At 40.6% G+C, this 21,080-nt stretch overlaps 1 pseudogene; it reads right to left on the bottom strand.

The window, feature by feature from the left end:
• Positions 1-21,080, bottom strand: part of LOC123629830 — a 33,606-nt pseudogene that overhangs the window by 11,870 nt on the left and 656 nt on the right.

Below are 21,080 nucleotides of genomic sequence, written 5' to 3'. Positions count from 1 at the left end.
CAAGGAAGAAACCTAAGCTGTTAGACGGGGACGGGGATGGCGACGCAGGGCTCACCCTTCCCTCTGCACGGTTCTCCAGCAGAACCTACTCTCCAAATTGCTGCACCAGGCTAGTCTAGAAAGACCAGATTTTTCTCGTGGGATTTTCTCTTAGGTTTATACTAGTTAAGAACAGCTAGATATTGAATGTCAGGGAGCATGTCAAACAAATTGCATTGAATAAACAATAAGCTACAGACCTGAACTATTAAGATAGCTCCAAGGCCAGCATCTTTGTATTTAACTCCTTGGAACGGAGCAAGCTCAGCTTTACCTGGCCACAAAGTAGGCCTGCCTTCCGCTCCGAATGCCCACCCCAGCCTCCTACTTCCGCACAAGACACAGACAATATACATCTTTTGTGCCATTATTCAATTATCTCCTAAAAATAACTTGAGGAAAATTTCTCTAACGTGAGCCACTAGAGAGCACTGATAGGGCTGCCCAGCCACTAACAGTAGCCTACAAAGTTCGATGACCTGACACAACACTGGGAACGCCGCCTGTCTCAGAGCCGGGACAGTGTGACCTCACCCTGCCCCACTCAGGCACCTGGGCTCCTGGCTCCTTTGGCTCATGAAAAAGCTAAAAGGGGAAATGAGATCACCTCTGCTTTTTATCTTCTCATCTATTTTTAGATGTCTCCAGTAACACACAGGGTAAGTGATGTGAGCCTCAGTTTTATAGCTCAGAAGAGTCACCAAAAGGTGAATATGCCATCATGTCACCAGCATCATCGCCTGTTACTGAATTCAGGCTTAGCTATTAGCAAGAAACATAGAATATTCTTTTGAAATTAACTCTGAGGATTTTGCTGTAAATTCTGCCATTATGTAAGATTTTTTAAAAAACTGAATACAGCTTGAAACTGTAGGCCATTACGCATGGCCTGGAGTCCTGTTTTCAAACGTGGATCTGTGTTGGTGCTAAGTTTGTGTGGTCTTGATGGCCTCGCCCCTTCCAGGTGACAGGAAAGTCTAATGAGAAGGTGAAGTCCTTTCTTCCTTCTGTAAATGAAGAGTTGACAAAAATGCCATTTCTACTCCTAAACTTGAATGACTTACTGGTTTTATTGTTAATCTTTTATAAAAATCTCTCTCCAATTCCCCAACCTGTAGAAGCTAACTCCTAAATAGATTTCTCTTTATGTTTCCCACAATCTTAGTCTACTCCTACATTCTTGGAAAAAAAAAATTTTAAGGAATAATAGCTGTGTTTGAAGATTCCCAGAAATGTTTCTAGTAAAGACTGAAAAGAGGAAATGAGAAAGGAAGAGGTAAAGAAACAGGTAAAGAAAAGAGGAAATGAGAAAGGAAGAGGGAACAGCACTAGCAACGGGTAACATGAAAACCCAGTTCTCGGCAGTGTGCTGTGTCACACCAGGGCCAAATCAGAGATGCTCATTAAATCCTGACATGCTCATGCCACCCAGAGAGTCGTCATATCCTCCCTTGAGACACGGGCTTTGAGTCACACTCAAGTACCAAAGTATGAGAGGTTTCAGGCAACCAAGAGAATCAGGCGGTCTGTATGTGCCTTGCCAGGAAAATCCCAGTTAAAATCTCAAATTTTTTGCATCATTGGAAACACCATTAATAAAAACTAAGGAATGTGGGGTGAACTGTCCGAGCAAATCCAAAATCTAGAAAAATGTGTAACTCTTTTCCTGGATAAAGTTTCTGTCTACATAGGCAAAATGGAGAGCAGAAGCAGAATTCAGACTGTGGGGAGAGGAGGGGGCAGATACTGCCACTGAGAAGGAAAGGAAGGGCACTTCGGGTTTGACTTATTCAGGTTGACTGTCCAAATCAATTCCACTCACAAATAATTGCTCAACTGTTCGCTTCATTCTGCCTGGGCAGACACAGCCGTGGAGAACAGTTTAAGTGGGTCACTTTTTTTTGGATCCTTTAAGAAAATCCTTTCAATTGAAAAATGTCAAAAGCTATTTTGCACACAGGCAGCCATATCCATAGTTGTTCAATTTATGTTTATAACTAAAAGAAGCATCTCATTTTTTGTTTGCCCATATTTACTTTGCTTTTCTTTACACATAAAAACATCCTTTGAGTAGAGTTGGGCATGCCAATTGAAAATGACCCATATGAAATGTTACATGTTTGTTCAAGAAATCATACCTCAGTTTGAGACCTTTCAGTTAATTTATTCATATCTATGTGTCCTGTGGATTCAGTGTCTCAAAGATAATTATATTGTACACCGACCACCGGAACAGTACAAATTAGGGGATGAGAGAAAATAGAAGCTCTTTCTACAGATAGTAGTATTACATGCCAAAACTCCAGAGATGCACATAATTTTTACCTAAAGAGAACACTAAGCATTTATTTGCCACAATGAAAGCTCTTACTTACTGGGTGCTCCTGTGGATTCTGCACAGCCGCAGGGCCTGCTGGTCCCCAGGGATCCCGCAGGTGGAAAACCAAGCCGCAGTGACAGGTTGGCAAACACATCTGGGGAGAACAAGGCTGTCGGTTCATGGGCAGTGGGTGAAACTGGGGAGTTACACTGACACGTGCTCTACACAACAAGCTTGGGTTTCAATCTTGAGGTGCCCAATCTGGAATAATTCTAACTCAAAATAGTAAATATGTCAGTATAGATTCAGGACCAATACAGACGAGACTCCAAGGCCAAATTTTATCTAAGGTGAAACTATAGTCACTTCTTCATTTTGAAGGAATTAGAAACACTTGAAAAGTATACAGAGTTAACTTTTTTGTTTCTGAGTTATCGTCATAGAGGGTCCTCACTGAAGAAAAACCATCCACTGAGGCATAAAGTAAGTTTTCTTAGATTGCAGTCAGAGACAACTCAAGTCCAGAAAGGAAATTAGGAATTAAGAGAAACAATATTCATTCTTTAAGGCCACTAGAGAACCCACAGGATAGAATGCTTCAGTGATCAAGACATTTTCTTGAAAGAGGCAAAATCTTTGCTATGGTTTTCCACTGTAAATTGTGTGAGCAACTGCAAGAAATACCAAGGAAATATATTTCCCAGATGTTTGTGGGTGTACAAAGAATCTCCATCTGAGTGAACACACACTAAGGCTTGTGCCGCTGGAAACATGCTCCAGAAAGCGCGTGTTCTGCCCGAGTGTGACGGCTGAAAGTCTTTGGTAGTTCCCAAGCGTGGTCCACCCACTGACGGTTCAGTCGGTAATGAAAGGCACAGGCTGCTCTGGGCCACCTGCAGCAGCGCACGCCTTTAACCGGGACCACGAGAAACGCTGTACATGGGAATAAACGTGTGAGTGACTTGCAGTTGCCACCTCAACTGTGACAAGAGGGCTTAGGTAAGGACCAACATACCTGTTTTAATTGCTTTTCCAGTTTTTCTTTCTCCACCTGACAAGCTTTTGTCTATGGACAAAACAAAAGCATTTGCTTATCAAGAAGAGTTCAAGTCATTGGTTCCAAACGCACTCCTGACCCAGCTGTCAGCGACAGACTCAGAGACCTGAGCGCTGAGGCGCTGGCAGCAGGAACGCCAACAAAAACAGTCACATTCTGGTTTTTCCAATCACACACTGATCCTATCTTGAAATTCCCAAATGAAGTGTGGAAAGCTGGATAGCTTTAAATCCTATTCCAACTTTTTGAGGCTATTGTAATTCTGAGTTTTAAGCTGATCTATTTAGATATAGATACAGAAACGGCTTCCACTGCTGACTGAATGAAGCTGGAATTGGTCATTCTGACATTCAAAAGCCCCCACAATAAATGTTAGATGCTGTACATGCACTTAACACAGGCCAGACACTGATCTAAATCCTTCACGTACAATAACTTATTGAATCCTCTTAATGCCCCCAGGTGATACTTAATATTATTATCTCCATTTTGGAGATGAGGACATCCACACATGAGATGTTGAGTAACTTATTCAAAGTCACACCGACTTCTCCCAGCCACATCTAGCACAGTCACCTGCCCTGGGGTCCCTCCACATCTGACACACCTAGAGGAAGCCCCTTTTTCTCTGAGTGTTTATTAATGCCACCCTTATCCCTATACCCCATTTTCCGCATCCCTAAAAGGCATGGCCAAATGTCTCCTCCTGGGCGATATCTTTCCAAGTTGCGCTCTTCAGAATTATTCCCTCCTCCCTTGGTCTTCCCACGTGGAGTCGTGTGTTTACTATGAGGCTTTGTCCAATATGTGCTATGTATAGTCAATTCTTGCTCCTGGCAGTAGTTATGTTCCATAAAGTCATAACAAATACCGGGTTAGTGAATTCTGAACCATTGTTCCTAGAAGAAATGCAGGCTTCAGTTCCTGCAGGCCTCTGGTCACAGTATTTTTGTCAACTAATTGATACATAACTTTGTTTTATGTGTTGCTGTTTTATGTGTTTATGTTTTATATATTGCTGATTCATTAACACAGAACTCATGGTCAATTGCACTACAACTTACGCCTGCATGAAGTTTACCTAACACACGTGTTCTCAGTAAAGGCATGTCACAGCCTTCATGCGCTTAGGAACACTGACAGTACTTCGGCACTATGCTTCGTGGCCATTGTAAACAATGAAATTACCAACAAAAAGCACAAAGCTGTGAAACACATGGCACTAAATGGATCACAAGAAAGAAACTTTCTACAGTGTGAGAACTGAAACAGCAAGGCAGCAGCGCCGTGTTCAACCTCAGCCAGGAATGTGCATGTCAGGTGACTCTGCCACTGCCTGCTCAGGCATGCGAATGCGCCAGGAGAGCACTGCAGGGGCTGATCTGGGGAACACACACACGTCAGTGCACAGGCAAATTCACATATACGGAATCTGGTTGCTCAGGTGTGCGAATGTGCCAGGAGAGCACTGCAGGGGCCGATCTGGGGGAACACACGTCAGTGCACAGGCAAATTCACATATACGGAATCTGCGATGCTCAGAACAGACTGTGTATGTCTCTCTAATTATATCGTGAGTTCTTTAATAACAAGAACTGGTATTTTATTCCTTTACAGTACAAAGCAGAATGCCTTGCAGAAAAAAAGCACAGGAATTAGAATACAAGGAACTGAAAGTAGCATGTTCATATAACTAAATGAAACTATTAAACATGCACCCTTCTAACAGACTAAAATAATTTATGAAATACCTTTGAGTCATGACTTCAGCTCGGTGTTTTTATAAAGGCTTTTTTCCCCTACTTAACCCTGAGAACAACTCTGTGAAGTCATGAAGCAGGCATCGTTATCCCTATTTTACAGGTGAGGATACTCAGAGAGGTTAGGTAACTTATTTTTTAAAGAGAGAGGTTTTAGAGTTATAAGAAACATTTTAGAGCTCATCTAGTCCAACTCTGTCATCCGACAGATGAAGAAAGGGAGTCACTGCAGGTTGAATAACCTGCTCAAGGTCACACCAACTGAGCACTAGAGTGGCAGGACCACCAGGTCTTTCCCCCCAAATTTCTCCGACTCCTGAGTACTTAAGCAGGTCTCACTTCACCACGTTGCTATCTTACCATTGTTGCTGCCTTAAAAACATCCCCAGTGACAGAATGAATCGGTTCTGGTGTGTCAGCAACTAGTTCCAGAATGATTTGACCTAAACATTCCTTTAAAAGTCCACTAGGACAATAAATAATATGTTATTCAAGTAAGGTAACCCCAGTCCTTTTTATTATATCATAGCATTTAACCTGCTGTAAATACACTTAACAAAGATCATCAAACCATCTACTATATTTCTTTGTGAGTTCTAACATCCTTTTTCCAAAGTGAAGGACACTTTTGAAAAATAAATGATTGGGCTATCATTATTTTAAAGGAAAATTTTAATAGTTTTAAGATATCATTTACATATCATTAAGATTGTCCCTTAGTTTATAAGCACAATTATACCATACTGTGTCTAGACAATACATTTATTTTGTTGATAACTATCAAAAATTACAGATGGCACAGGAAATGACTTGTGGATTATAGCATATAACATGGCATGGATGAACAGATGTTCCTGGGCTGGATAAAAGTTCTGTAATGGCAAGGACATTGCCAGTCTTAGACATCAATTCATCACCAATCTGAACTTATTATAGAAGAATGGATAAAACTCAAATATAGTAGGAAGTGAAACTATTTATACAGTGACAAAAGAAATTAAGGAAGCTCTGCATGTAAGAAATAAAGCTAAAAGAGAGATTTCTTAACCTAGAGTAACCAGAATATTTTCTTACCCACTGTTTATAAATTATGTATTAGGTTGCATAAATTATTTTCAGAAAATTATTTTATTATATTTTACTATTTTATTCCTCTAATTTCTTAGAGAGAAAATTGTTCTCTTGAAAATTTTTTCCATGTAGAATTAGAAATTTCAAATTAATCCTTCAATAAAAATCAGAAAAGAAATTAAGTTTGATTCACAATCTACTTTGTATTTGGAGGAGGAAGGGGATGACTAAGAGTTTAAAATGTCTTGTAAGACTAAGAATCTTAAAGCTAAGAGCTGCCACAGAAGGTACCACAACGATCTCTTATTTATTCAAAAGCATTGCAAGATTTTGCAAATCAAAAATGTTGCGTTTCGGCCGGGCACAGTGGCTCACGCCTGTAATCCTAGCACTCTGGGAGGCCGAGGCGGGTGGATCACTCGAAGTCAGGAGTTTGAGACCAGCCTGAGCGAGACCCTGTCTCTACTAAAAATAGAAATAAATTATCTGGACAACTAAAAATCTATATAGAAAAAATTATCCAGGCATGGTGGTGCATGCCTGTAGTCCCAGCTACTCGGGAGGCTGAGGCAGGAGGATGCTTAAGCCCAGGAGTTTGAGGTTGCTGTGAGTGAGGCTGACGCCACGGCACTCACTCTAGCCCGGGCAACAAAGTGAGACTCAGTCTCAAAAAAAAAAAAAAAAAAAAAAGTTGCGTTTCATTTTATTTTTTTAAGCCAAATTGTGTTAGCTACATTTTTCTTCATTAACATCAGTATTTACCCATCATGGCAACTTCCTGAGTCTACTTTAATATATCCTATTACACTTAATTTTAGCGTGCTTACATTTAATATATTCTATTTTAATAAACTGGTAACCATTATCTGGCTTCCTTGAAAGTGTTCCAGTTACATTAAATCTGGAAACCCACAGAACAAAATCCTCAGTTTCACATGTAAATGGCCTTTAGAAATATGTATGTTTTTGGCAGACAGGAGCACTCTCACATAGCTCTTCAAAGAAAATGACAAGAATTTAGAAACCACTTCACTCTATTTGAGTACTAGGTCGTTCAACTCCCATTCCACCAAGATAAATATTATGAGAAAAAGATCAAAAGAACTGTATTTTATAAAAGATTTGGAATCCAATTTCTTGGGTAATACTTTACTATACTTTAGTTAAAAAAAATTTCCAGTCATTTTCATCTCCTCACAAGATTGTTTAAGAATGATTTCATTGCAGGTGCTAATCTCTCCAGAAAATCCAGTGTCAACTAACAGAAGTCAAAAAGTCTTCTTTTTTTTTTTTAAAGAAAAAAAATAAAATAAAATACACATATTCTGGCAAAGAGTATTTTGTTTTGATTTGTACCTGAGAATTGAGCCTGTTCAGCTGGGACTGGGAAGTCTGATTAATCTGCTGTAGCTCCTCTTTCTCTTGATTAAGTCTTTCTCGATCCGATCATTCTTTTTTGAAGTCTTCTTCATATATTTGCACCTAAGAAACATTAACTTGCGGTTATAAAAGCTTCCTTTACTCTTAAGCCATTTAAAAGATTTCAGAAAAGGTGTTTTCTGGGCCTTTGCAATCTGAGATGTTCCTATGCTCTCTTCATGAATATTTCTTCATGGTATGATGGAGAAATACACAGGACTATTTAATTTTATCTTTCACTTTGTTTACAGTGGCAACTCTCAACAATTCCTGCATCAGGAATTCAGAAGGAAAGTAACAATATGTATGTTTTGAAACAATTCCTCTCTGCTGCACACTCTCCACCGTGGTGATGAACCCTCTGGACCAGTCATCTGGCACCAACACAAGGGCTCCGATGCATGACACTGCTTGAAGTTCTAAACGACAGTTTACTGACAAGAGCTGTGAAGGGAAGCCACAGAATACTGACATGCTAAAGCGCCCAAGTATAAAGTATAGGTTGAGTGCAAAATAGAAATGAAAGCCTGATGTGTGTGGAAAAGTAAGGCGTTCACAAATTTTGCCCTTTATAAGTAATATTTTAGTGGAACACCTCTTGAGAGGTACTTCAAATATTCCAGAAGGTGATCAATCTAAAAAGAAAAATAGATTTAATTATTGTTGTTGCTTTTAATGGGCATAGTGTTGACTGGTGGCTTGTAGACTAGCATGTGAAGTTATGAAAACAAAGGAAACTCAGCTAATGAGGCAAAAAAATTCCTCTTAGACCATGACTTAAATTACTTACATTGGAACACAGTAGCTAGATTTTTGTCTATAAACACTAATGCACGTTGTACCTTCATCACCAACAGTGCAATAAATTTTAACTAAGGGTTTTTCAATTTTAAGTCAACAATAATAGAACAAAATAGGCAAGACAAAAAATTAAACACTTTCGATAGCTCTAGATGCAGATGTACATATTCCATTTTTAAGGCTTTATTTACCAGAAGCATTGCAAAGAAGCTATATACAGCCAAGCTGGCATTTTTATTTTTATTTTTATTTTCTTGGTTGAGAACTGAGGTGCAATTCCAGAGACAGTTTAACGCTCTGTAAACAATTACCAGAAGCCTTTTACATGGGACCAGGCCATCTGATTAGAGTGGAACACCCTGGCAATGTCATCAGTTCAGCCAGGTAGAGGCAAAGACTCTAATTCAATTTCTTTGTGTATTTAAGCCCTTTAGTGTTTCACGTGGCACTTGGTGATGTGGTGATTGTGGGTGCCCAGTTAGAAATGTGCAGTTAAAATGCTTATGAAGAAAGTTACCAACAGAGCCACCCCAAAACTAAGAAGATGGATCTCCCACTGGGGATTATGAAAAAAATCATACCTGTCACTGTCTTTGTCAAATATGAGCTAATCCATTACTGTAAACTCCATGTGTAAGAGTGACACATTATGTACATTATACATCAACACCAAAGAGGATTCAAGTCTTTGAACATAAGCAATGCGTTCTTTTTATTTTTCAAAGGAATCCTAGCTAGTACCAACAGTGTTTTAGGGATTGAGAATTTGACAGAGCTTTGACACTCTGCATATTACCCTATTCTCTTCATGGGTTTACTTTTAAGCCATGCATATGACCACGATTATTCAAATGAACTTGGTAGAAGAGAAAACCCAACTTCACCATCAAGTGTTATGACATTTTTAGATCTACTTACAGATAGGCTACTTCCTATGAAATAATAACAATAAATAACAACAATAACACAAGTGCTCAATCTTTTCATGTACTGCATCAAAAATCGTTGTCATTGGCACTTGCTCAGAGCAAAACAGTCAACAAATCAAACCCAGGGACATCAGAAAAAGACACTTTCCATCCCTTTCTTCTATGACGCCCTCTTCCCCACTGCTAATACATTACCAGCAACATGGGCTTCAGGCATTGGGATTCCTGTATGTGTCCTGTATTTATCGACACTGCCATGAACTGTTCCAGCCTTTTACCTACATTAGTTTATTTAACCTTTCACAGCAAAAGAGATGTGCTATGCATGGTTGGGCCCTCAGCCAAGCGCACACCAGCTGAATGAACTACAGTTAGACACAAACAGTGTAGGCTGCTACATCCCTACAGCCCTAAGCTGCTGGCAGATACGTGCATGAACTGTTGTAGCAAGCGCATCCTTACTCTTGCTGCCCACCTGGCAACAGTGAGGGAAGCTGGGTGAGTGGGGAGGAGGGAGCTGATGGGCATCAGTAAGTTGCCAGGTGGTGCTACCCACACATGGGAACAGCTGAGCAGACCTGGCTCTTCAGTGATTATGCCCAGTGCAAAGGATGCCCTTTAAAATTGCCCTTCCTGTTCAAAAGTCTGGAGGCCAGCAGCTACGAAATCACAATCTGGCTGCCACCATTTTCTGAAAAGGCCCAGAATTTGGATTAATAGCATTTTTAGGCCGGGCGTGGTGGCTCACACCTGTAATCCTAACACTCTGTCTAGGCTGAGGCAGGTGGATCGCTCAAGGTCAGGAGTTCAAGACCGGCCTGAGCAAGAGCAAGACCCCATCTCTACTAAAAATAGAAAGAAAATTATCTAGCCAACTAAAAAATATATATAGATAAAATTAGCCGGGCATGGTGGCGCAGGCCTGCAGTCTCAGCTACTTGGGAGGCTGAGGCAGGAGGATCGCTTGAGCCTAGGAATTTGAGGTTGCTGTGAGCTAGGCTGACGCCACAGCACTCACTCTAGCTCGGGCAACAGAGCGAGACTCTGTTTCAAAAAAAAAAAAAAACAGAAAACAGCATTTTAAAAATAATCTCTACATGAAACTCTCTAGACCCAGTGCTAACAGAATCTCACCCAAGGGTTAATTAGCATACCCCTCTTTTGACTGTGTGAGCTTGGCCGTGCCATTTAATCCAGCAGACACTCAATTCCCTCTTTTATACAGTGTGGGAACGAACTAACTGATCTATAGTCTTCCTATCAAGCTGTAAAATTAGATAATTCTAATTAAAATAAATGCAAAAAACTTTTGACATATTCTGAGCAGCAAAACAAGTGTCCAAAGGAGTGTGACAAACCCCTGTCTTCTTGTGTTCATGCCACTTCCAGCTTCTCACCTGCTGCTTGAGAACTTCCATTTCTGTCCTCAGCTCTTGAAGGCGGCGCTCTCCAGACTTCCACAAACAACCCCCGGAAGATGAAGAACACTCGATGCTCAGGGCATCCTGAAGAGCCTGTGGTAGCAGATAAGCACACGGGTGATCTAAGATTTACCACATCACATGAATCCATTTATAACAGTTACAATCATTTCAAATGCACCCACAAGGTAGAATTTCATCTTTAATGTTGCTTACAGGACTGAATAACTTTCTTCTTTTTGATTTTTTGCATTATGTATTTTTTTCCCCAGAATCTCTGTCTTTTCTCCATGATAATGCTTATGCTATTCAATCCCCATTATTACCTAGGGGGGCTTTGATGTTGGACCCTCCTCTACCTAGCCAAATAGGAAAGGAAACCATATCTATCGCCTTTTTCTAGATTCTCTGGTTTAATTACATTTAACTCTGTAGATGATGCTCAGACCTCAGGGAGCATGAGAGGTAGCAAACATGCCCATCCCTGGGCACTGCCAGTCTGAGATTCTGCATCAGCAGATCTGGGGGTAGAGTCTGAGAATCTGAGTTTCTCAAAAGCTGAGAAATGTCCCAAATGATGTTTTGAGTAATATTCTGCTATACAACCATGCCATACCCCCAACAGGAGAGAGGGATGAAAATAAAACCCTTGGGTATTTTCTTCAAAGCAAATAAACTGGATTGAGTACACAGTTGTGTGAACTTCTGACAATCACAAGTTCATTACTAGGCTGACGTATTACAGATTTCTGCTGAGTGAATGGGTCAGCAGGCAGTCAGCTTGTACAAGGAGGGCAGGCCCCAATTCCGTGCTGTGGTGCACGGTGTGCACAGTCCGCTGCTGAAATCAACATTTTGAGTAACATCAAAATGGTAAAAAAGAAAAGAAAAATATTCATTGTAACATAGAAGAACAATAACATCTTACACGTCATGATCTTCTAACACATGTGCTAAATGAGAAAAAAAATCTCTTTTCGTAACTATCACTTAATATGTATGTTTTCAAGTGACAGTTCAAGGTGTAAACAGACATGTGGGACAAAATCTCTTCTGGCTTTAAGTGTCCTTTTATTTTTCTCACTGCCCATAAGTAATGTATTATGCTCATTAAAGCATAAATCTTGGGTCTAGAATTGGCTATTGAACATATTACATACTAGCTAATTAAATTTGTTTATTCATCTATTCATTCATCTACCCATTCAACAAATATTTAAGAACTTATTGTAAGCAAGGCCCTGTTTAGGCACTCAAGATATGGCAGTACACAAAACAGAAAAAAAGTCAGGACCACATTGTGCTGTTGCCTTTGTGAGTCCCTTTCTCCATAAAAATACGTATTAAAATTATATTTTACAACTGCCTTGCTATAAAGGCAAATATATATGAAAACATATATTCAACAAAAGTTTATTTTTTCTTTTGATTTTAAATGACAGTAAACATTTATGGGCCCCTAAACGTATTGTGGTCCCTAGACACTGTGTCTACAGTGCTTAATGAAGACAGCTGTACAAAAATCCTAGCCTTATGTAGCTTGTAATCAAGATTGAGAGACAGAAAACAAATAAGATAATAAATATAAGACATTAAACATATATTAGGTAGTAACAAATTCCAAGGAAAAATTAAAGCAGGAAGTATGAGGAGTATGTAATTTTAATTAGGATAGCCAGAAAAGTTATCTTTGGGAGGTGACATTTGTATAAATATCTGCGTTTACATAAATCAATTTTTCTCATTGATATTTTATGATTATAATCACCAGAATTATAAAATTATTATTTTTCTAACTTCAAAAAATTATGAACTATAAATACAGATAAATAAAGATGAAGTGTGCACATGGACATAAGCAAAAAAACAGCATTCTTGGCTGTTCTGATATCTATGAGATTTATATCTTTGTGCCCACATTTAGGGACATGAACTACAGAATATAAGAAAACTTGTAATACGGTGTCAAAAATGCGAGGGATTTTTAATATAATCTTAATTAGTTCCTCTAATTCATTTGCAGAAGATTTTCCAGCAGAGAATAGGAGGAAAAAGATACATATTTGCCCTAAATTTGTCTGTCTAAACATTGTTTTTCTTTTTTAGAGGATAAAGTACATTGCCTGTGAAGTCAATCTCCACCTTGCCATTTTCTCCTGATGAATAACTTGTTCCACAAACAGATCTAATACAGGGTCACATCTGCAAAGCATCCTATCAACTATGCAGGCACATGCTTAGCATTGAGGATCTTTAAATGACACCTGGGAACTCTGGTTAACTACAGCCATGGGCATTCAGTCCAAAACACAGGGTCTGAGCACATTTTCAAGGCCAAACACCTACTCTCCTTTCAGAAGAAAGACAATTTCTATGGCTTTGGTCATGAGATAGCTAGTTGAGAGATGCGTATCTCAACTCAACCACGTGCTACAGCATTCCCATGTTCCACACATGGCTTGGCGCTTGGAAGTCAAGAGCAAACGAATTTTTATTTTTCCCCTGAACTAGTCATCGACCCCTTCCCCCTGATAAGTAATTAGTCCATAAAACCACACACACACACACACACACACACACACACGCATTATCCTTTTGCAGCAATTCATAGGCTGCCCCTCTGAAGAATTACGTTGGAGTTATTATAACACTTGCATTTTCCTAAAAGCCTTGACTATTCCTGACCCCCCCCCTACATCCTGCCCCCAATAAAAGTGGGTTTTAGGCTTGCACTTGGGAGGGCCACCATCTCAGCCTTGGGTCTGGCATTTAGCATGCTTCCATATAGTGGGCATCACACCCAGCTCTAGTGATCATTTTAAAGAGCAGCTTGTTTCCTCAGGAAGCTTTTGTGGTTGACCAAGAGATACGTTACTGTTCGCAAACACCCACTTGCTTTGTGTGCTTCTTCAAACTAAAAAAAAAACAGTTCTTATAGTCTATAATTTCTCTTCACTTCTCTTTTTCATGATGATTCTTTGCAGGGACATAAATTCCCTAAAGCCTCCTTATCCATGTATGGCTGAAAGCTGTAGACATGAGTTATTTCTAAAATTACAGATAATGTCTTGTGCAAGCCCCCAAGGCTGGGACCCATGTTGCAGGCTAGATTTTGTTGTGACTCTCAGTAGGAAAGTGTCCTTACACAGGGACCTCTCATTCTGATTTCCCATGCTTGGGCTGGCCTGATACCTTATTGAGGCGTCTTATTTCACATTCTAAATGTTCCTTCTTCTTGTTTGCAAGAGCATTTTTTTCCTTCAAAAGCTTATTTTCTTTCTTCAATTCATGCAATTCTTCATTTAGGCTTTCCTTTTCCTTCTGAGGTAAAGAGCAAGAAAATAAAATCAAACTCAGTAAATGTCAAATGCGATATTGTAGAAAAAGTGATATATCAGCTGCTATGGTAGATTGAGAGGGTCACCCTTCTGAGATATAATAATAACATAACCTGCAAGATTTTCACTGAACATTCCATTTGACCAATATCCTTTGGGTGAAAGACAAGGTTAGGATTGAAGAAATCTTTCTTTTATCAAGAGTTAGTGGAGTAGCTTAGAAGTTTTGTGACCCTAGGAAAAAAATCAAGATCCCCAAGTCTTACTTTCAATAGTCAAATAAATGGGTCTGCAGAATAAACAAGTTCCCATATACTAAGTGATGGATAAGTGATTCAGAAAAGTAGCTGAAACTCCTAAAAAGAAAAAAACTGTCATTGCAACAAAATAATACTCTATCTGAAAGCTCAATCCTGCAACACTCTGTACTAGAGAGTGGGAGAAGACAATTTTTGGGCAAACAAGACCCTTCACTATAGGTAATTATTCAGAGCACTGCATTGTTGTGATTATTATTTTTAAAAGGTAGAAATCAACTAGTTCAATTGCCACCACTGTTCCATTTTTTAGATCTTTATCAAGAAGTCTAGTGTACTAAATGACTGAAGGTTAGCTGCTTAGACACTAACAGGCTCTGGATTCAGACAATGTCCCCTATCTCTTAATTTTAGATGCCAGATAGCAAATGTTTTGTCAAGCAAATTGGATTCTTAAGGAGATTGAGATTTTAACCAGGTAAAATAAATATTGCAGAATTTAGGCAACTCGAGATAAGAAAATAGCTAATACATGTGTTAAAGTACGTTATTTTAGTAATTGATCTTTCCCAACGCAACTATTAAATTTTAAAAATCCACTTTAGGTAATTCATTGTCATTAAAAATGCAAACATTTTTTATTTGCTTTTAGTTAAACAGCATGGCCTCTAGACTTAGAAAATGAACCAATCATTTTCTAATTTAAGAGAAAATTATTCTAACTAGAAAACGGTCCCAACTGCACAGGGAAACAATTAATTACAAAGATTCCCGGTCAGGGTGTGATTGGAAAAGGAGATGCCGGCTACCCGGCTGAAAGGGAGTCGCCACAATCCGTTTTCCCTCCTCACTGCGGCAAACACGTCCCACGAGCCAGAGCCCCCGGGCCAGCACGTGCCATGCTGGTCTTAGGCCACCGCCACCGCCTCGCAGTGTCAGGGGCCAGACGCCACCACGGAACAGCCACCCTTGCGTTTTCTCTTACTTGGAGGCCGCTAGTATTTAAGGCTTTCTCCTCCCCAGTTTCTACGCTATTCAGGAAGTCCAGTAATTGAAAGTAAAACCGGGGGAGGGGGGGAGGGAAGGATCTATTTCAGGAGAAACTGCCGTCTCAATCCTCTCTACCCAGGTTGCGGCAGGGACTGCCGGAGGTTCAGCATCCGGGAACCGGGTTCGAGTCCCCCCTCCGCGCGGGTCACCCTCTGCAGCCTCGGCCTCCTCGTCGTTCCTGCAGCAAAAGTCACATTTCCCTCCCAGGCGGGCTGAGAGCGCTAAAGGAGACGATGAGGCCGAAGTGCTTCGAAAAGTGTTGTTTTTTATGATTACAAACGCATTAGCTGTTTGTAAAGTCTCTGTAAGCTGTCTTGTACAAATACGAGGCATTGCTATATTATTATTAACGCCAGTAATAAAAATAATAACTATGAATAAAAGGAAAAGTAACTTTCGCCGAGCCCGAAGCGTCCCGGGGGCCGGCGCCCTCCCGGCGGGCCTGCGGCCGTCCGCGCCTGCGCACGATGAGGGCCGAGCCCGGCGCTTCCCCTCCCCCGCCCGCCCCCCCCCCCGCGCCAGCCGCCGTCGCCCTGACGGGGTTTCCACAGGAAGCCCCGCTCCGACCGTCCGGCGCCCACCCACTTCCTCGCGCGGCGGGTTCCGGGCGGGGCCGCGCGGCCCGTCGCCGTCTCTCGGGCGCTGCTGCCGTCGCTCCCCATCCGGCGCGCCCAGCCGTCCTTCCGCGGCGTCCAGTTTCGTCCTCAGCTCCGCGACCTGGGGAGGCGTTCACAGACGGTCGCCGCCGAGCCCGCGCTCGCGGCGACGGACACGCCCCGTCCCCGCCGGGCGCGACTCGGCGACTGAGGGAGACAGTCCGCGGCGCACGCGCCTGTCCCCGCACGGCCTCGCGCTTCCGGCCTCCCCGGCTCAGCCCGCGGGGTCGACCGCTGGGGCCGCGTCCCCAGGTTGGTCACACTGCTCTCGGCTCTCCGGGCGGCCTGGCACGGTCTGGGAAAGCCAGCGGGCGTCGCGGCCGGTGGAACATGCCCGCACGGAGAGAGACGGGCGCGGCCTTTAATCCGACGCCCCGCAGGACGGACCGACGGCGGCCGGGGCCTCCCAGACGGCGCCGCCCCCGGGACAGGCGCGAACTCCCGCCCCGCGGACGCCACACCTTTCAATTGAGCACTGGGGGACATCGTGCTGGGAAATAAAGGGACGAATGCTGCTCTTCCTCACGTGTGGTCGAGTTTCCTTTATATAGGGAAACTCGCTTTCCCTTTTGGAGGACAGAATGATTTTAAGTTATAAATTGCCTTTGACCTATGAAAGGAGATTTTGTCCAAAAAGTTCCTTCCTCACCAGAGCAAAAGCTCCTTGAGGGCAAATGTGCTTTAGAAGGAAGAGGGGGGGCCCCGTTTGTCCTCCCACTTTCACTGTCGCCACCGTTTGTTTCCATGGAGACCAGCTTTTGCTCTCTAATTGATTAATTAGAGCTAGACTTGCCTAGAACCGTGTGAACTTTAAACATTTCTCGCTGCACCTGTAACTTGGGCGCTGATGGCTGCAGGTATCGACAGCACAGCTGAGGCCGGACTCTCGATGGACTGTGATAAATGGGCGATAAATGGGCGTAAAAATCCCGAGATGCTGCTGGGGGCTATTTTTAGCACATTTCTGTAGCCCCCTCAAGATAATTCGCTGATGCTGATGGTTAATCGTCAATACCGAGAGGCCAACAACGTACTCAGCACCCCTCCCTCGCTTTTCAGCAGGCGGCTCCCGCCGGTGAGTCCTGATGCTCTTGGCTCCACCAGGGCGATTGGTTTCAAGAAAAGACCAAACAGAGGCGCTCACCTTTCTTTCATACAACTTTTTCATACTTCTAAATTGCTGATCCCATTGCTGGTTAACTTCCAGGAGCTGAAATGATTAAAATTTGATGAATCAAAAAAAGAATGCCCGCCCATCTGGAAATTTGGCTACAATGAAATCACTTTGTGACCTTACTGAGATTTTTTTGGAAACCATGAGTGAGGATGAGATTCCTTCCATCAAGTTTTGATTGGGCGAGGATAATTTAATTGGACACACTCTCTCGTTAGAATCATCTTTTAGGAATTGATCCATGTATGAACAACTATTAAGTCTTAGATGTATCTTGACAAATCAGTTGAACAGTTTATCAGCAACTATTAACTTGTCTTAAGTATTTGAATTTTCATCTTCTTTGTTTAATCCAATCAGAATCTGTTAAAAGTCTATAAGAAATGATAGCTTTTGGTAAGATTTATTAATGTATGAATCGTCTTCCTCCAAACCTTTCCATATTGGTCTATGTGTTTACACTGATCATTATAATGAAATATTTTTTCCAGTTCTTTTAAAGCAAAATTTATATTAACAAATCCTAGACTCCATTAACTGATAATCATTGGCTTGGAATAATGTGCTTTAAAAGATTAACACATGATTTGTGATATATGCCCAAATGGATATCACCTTTTTGAAGGTATAGATTTCAAGGAATAACAGTTTCATCCTAAGAAAATATTTAGAAAAATGTGAGGCAGCAAATAATTTAAGGATCTTAAAACTATCTGCTAATTAGAAGGTAGAAAGAACACTATGATCTGTGTTTTAGTATTTTTGTAGGGGAAGCTCACAGCTTCCTACATTAAGAGAAATTCCAGCACTTATCAATATGGAACAGACACTGAGAAGATAAGTCGCGTGACTAAAAAATAGCAAGGCCTTCTCCTAATTAAAGGACAAAATACCTAATCCAGAGTGGCAGTTACTAGATACATCTTACACTGGAAATAGATATGGTTATTTAGCATAAGACTATATAATATTATTATATAAATATACCTGATCTGCTGGCATTTTAGGGATTCACATTTCTATGCTATAACAACATTACTCTGCCATAGTTCAGTAATTTTCCAGATGGGCACAATATTCAATGCAGTATCAAAGAGGAATAGAAGGCACTACAGAAGAAATGAAAGATGTATTAAATAATACATAGAATGGGTTAGAAAAGAAATTACAAAATTACAAGTCAACTGTACTTATGAAGCCTTTGACAGTTTGAGTTTCAAGGTGTGTCAAGCTGCAAGGCATAAAGGGTACAGGTGATAAGCTCACGTGGTCCATGTGAAAGAAAGATCTAAGTTTTCAGAAAATTAGTATTATAATTACCAGATTTATGTCTTTGTTATTTCTCATTCATCATTGCACAAACACTGAGAGACCAAGTACAAGATATGTGGGTGAATAAGAAAAAACCACTTGTTTTCAAAATGTGCAGACTAGTATCCTAGAGGTAAATACTGTGACCTGATAAAAATAAAAAGCACGAGGTGCTACACTATTTTATTTTGAGTGTTAATCTACGACACATGTGGTTTCAACTAATATTTCTAAATTACCTCTTTTCTCTGTTTTTCCAAGCACCTTATCTTTTGTTCAAGAGAATTTGTCAAGTTCGTTCTTCTTGATGATTGAGCACACTGAGGACAAAGAAAAAAGGAAGATTGAAACAAAAGTCTACAAAATAAGCAGGAGAAATACTGTCCTTCACAAACCTCATGCATTTGGCCAACTCTCATGTCATGATTTATAAAAATACCTGATTCTAGCAGTAAAAATCCTCACACTCTAAGTCCTTCATAGTAACTTGTTGATGAATCAGCTTCATATTATATTTTAAACTCCTTTATATGGATTAGTTACCCAAATGATTCTCTAATAAATTATAAGTGTATCTATATACTGCAATGGGCAAGCCAGAGATTAGAATTTAAAATTTCATGAATTTGGATTTCAATCTTTTCCAAAAAAAAATGACAATTCAGAGTATGATGGCTTATAGAAATCATGTAAGTTTCATGGGTACATTTTAGGCATTTACATAGTATACATTTCTAAGAAGTCATTTTTATAGTTGTGCCCATGAACATGTATGTGAGTGAGATTCTGAAGAGTAGCCCTAGCAAAAGTCAGAGGAGTGATAGAACCATCAAGAATAAAGAACACATACAGCTAAAATGTGGCAAGTTGATTCCAGAACTAAATAAGTTAATTACTTTGATTGCAAATGTGGTGGTTCACACTTGTAATCCTAGCACTAGCCTGGGCAACATTGCGAGACCCTGTGTCAAAAAAAATAAAAAATAAAAACTATAGCAGTGCATAGTGGCACACGCCTGTAGTCCCAGCTATTCTGAAGGCTAAGGCAGGAGCATTGCTTGAGGTGGGAGTCCGAGGTTACAGTGAACTATGATTAGGCCACTGCACTCTAGCCTGGGTGACAGAGGGAGACTCTGTCTCTAAAAAAACAAAAAACAAACAAAAGAAAAAAAACACCCAAAACCAAACCAAACCAAACCAAAATACTTTAATGACCATGACACAAGTATGTTATAGAGGTGGGCATAGATTATCTGGTACCTTGTAACTTTAGTCAGCTCCTTGAGTAAAGCCACTAGATTACAAATTTAGATTGATTATAAATTATTGGCATAATGAAAAATTTAACCACCTTTCTTTTTAGACGTATTTTTTTCAGAAGGGGGAGTATTCATTTAAAGAAAGCTCAAAAGCTCCGGAAACCACCATCTGCCTAACTTGCCACCAGCAACCTCGCTCACAGCAACCTCAAACTCCTGGGCCCAAGCGATCCTCCTGCCTCAGCCTCCCGAGTAGCTGGGACTACAGGCATGCGCCACCATGCCCGGCTAATTTTTTCTACATATATTTTTAGTTGTCCAGCTAATTTCTTTCTATTTTTTTAGTAGAGACGGGGGTCTCACTCTTGCTCAGGCTGGTCTCGAACTCCTGAACCTGAGCCATCCTCCCTCCTCGGCCTCCCAGAGTGCTGGGATTACAGACGTGAGCCACCGCACCCAGCCAGTGTTTTTTTTTTTTTTTTTAACCTTCATAACTAATTTTCTCTGGAAGAAAAGTGTAAAATATTTGACCCTTGATTTTTATTTTATAAACAAGGATTACTGAAAAGCTAGTTACTAAATCTGCAAGAGAATCTATTTGTAACTGTAGGAGTACTAATTTCTGAAATTCAGAAGTATGCACAGGTATAAGCGGGAGAGGAAAGAGGGAGGGAAGGTAGATGGCACAGTGAATCGGAATGGCCCGTAAGCCGTGAATGTGTCACTAGGAGTTTCACTGGCGATTAAGCAACATTTTACTCTGGTTCATATGTCTCAGGTGTGTATTAAAATGAAGTGAAATAAATCAAACACAAAGGTTTGTGGTCACTTTTCATTTGTATTTACTTTGCTTTCCAGTTGCTAGTGAAGGTATCTAATAAAGATTTTTAGTCACTGGTTCTAGTAAGCATCTGCTTACAGAGCAATTATTCCCTGTAAATAATTCCCTATGGTTACTCCTTGTGAAGTATAATCTGTGTTCAAAGTAGCTGGGCATTCCTTTCTCTACCATAACAGCCGTACCAACTTCTAGTATATTTAAGGTCTGACACTACTACATTAAATACCTAAATGAACAAAAGAGTTCCACCTGGTTTCCCATTATACCTTGATTATCTCAAAAAAAAAAAAACTTTAAGAAAGCACTTTACTTCATTCATTATTAGCAAGTATCTATTGCAATAACTGAAGAAGAATACTGATATCAGTTGTAAATAT

Source organism: Lemur catta, unplaced genomic scaffold (assembly GCF_020740605.2).
Source record: "Lemur catta isolate mLemCat1 unplaced genomic scaffold, mLemCat1.pri scaffold_53_ctg1, whole genome shotgun sequence".
In the NCBI taxonomy this organism is placed as follows: Eukaryota; Metazoa; Chordata; class Mammalia; order Primates; family Lemuridae; genus Lemur; species Lemur catta.
The sequence above is the reverse complement of the archived record's forward strand: the minus strand, read 5'-3'. Positions and strand labels throughout refer to the sequence as shown.